Here is a 1,416-nt window from a genome sequence, read left to right on the forward strand (position 1 = left end):
TAATTAAGATAGTCATATAAAGCGTATGATTTTCACGAAATACGTTAATTATGAGATTCGTGAATTAGGTTTATGTTTATGTTAAACGTCATATATAGTTTTTCAATAAAACTTAACGGTTTTCAAATAAGCATGTAAGCGAAAATCGTAAAGAAACGATACGCTAGACACTTAATTTTACGACGGTAAATATGGACCTCAACACTATTATGAGCCCGTCAAGTGAAGTAAAGTAAAGTTCACTAAAAGTGTATTATGGATGATAATTTGATTAATTATTAAAACTAATTAATTAAATTATCTAAAACTTAGAATATGGTTAAGGAAGTTAATTAATTACTAAGATTAATTAACTAACTTATGTATACTTAGTATATGAATAAAAAGGTTAATTAATTACCAAAATTAGTTAACTAAATTATTAGACTTATTATAAGGATAAGATAATTAATGAATTATCAATTTAGCACAAATTTGTAATGGCAATTAAGGAAAATAAGATTTTGAGGATTTAATAAATTGATCCTTATAGTAAATTATCCTTCAATAAAATCAAGTAAATTAAGTATTGTAAGGGTTAGATTTCCTTCAATAAAATCAAGTAAATTAAGTATTGTAAAGGGTTAGATTTCCTTCATAAAATCAAGTAAATTAAGTAAAGGGTTAGATTTCCTTCATAAGTTGCTAAAATAGAATAGCAAATGACAGATAATTCCACACTCTCAATGGGTGTTCATTTTCAGAAGTAAGCAAGTAAGAGAATAAGCTGTTTGGCGAAAAAAGTAAGTAGGAATCTCGCCTACAGTATGAATAGAATTTTTAAAGAAAAAGTTACACATGTTATATATGCATGTTTATGCTTTAAGTATTGTATGCGATGCTATGTCATGCTGCATTCACATAGGCAGCGCACATGAATTATATGTGTTTGAGTTAATTTAATGGTATGTATACTATGCTAGATCATATTGCATACACTTAAGCAGTGCACATGAAGTATATGTGTTTGAGTACATTTAATGTTATGAATGCTATGCTATGTTATACTACATACTCTTAAGCAGTACACCCGAATTATATGTATTCGAGTACATGATATAGTATGCTATGCTAGGTCATATTGCATACACCTTAATAAGTCAAGAGGAACTTATAAGAATAATTATCAGTTGAGTGCCGTACCAGCCTCCACAAGGGAGGTAACTCATGCTCCACAAGGGAGAAACAGAAAATAACAATAATGTCCTCCGACGCAAGGGAGGCATTCCAGTTATAATCACGGTGTCGTGGGGGACCTTGCAAACCCTAACGTTCCGATGATTGCGCGCAAGTGGTACGCGAGCACTCGGGCCCATCAGTAAGAAAGATAAGATAAGATAATAAAATTATGATAAGACATCATAATTAAGCATAATC

The sequence above is a fragment of the Morus notabilis genome, unplaced genomic scaffold (genome assembly GCF_000414095.1).
Source record: "Morus notabilis unplaced genomic scaffold, ASM41409v2 Scaffold3073, whole genome shotgun sequence".
Taxonomy (NCBI): domain Eukaryota; kingdom Viridiplantae; phylum Streptophyta; class Magnoliopsida; order Rosales; family Moraceae; genus Morus; species Morus notabilis.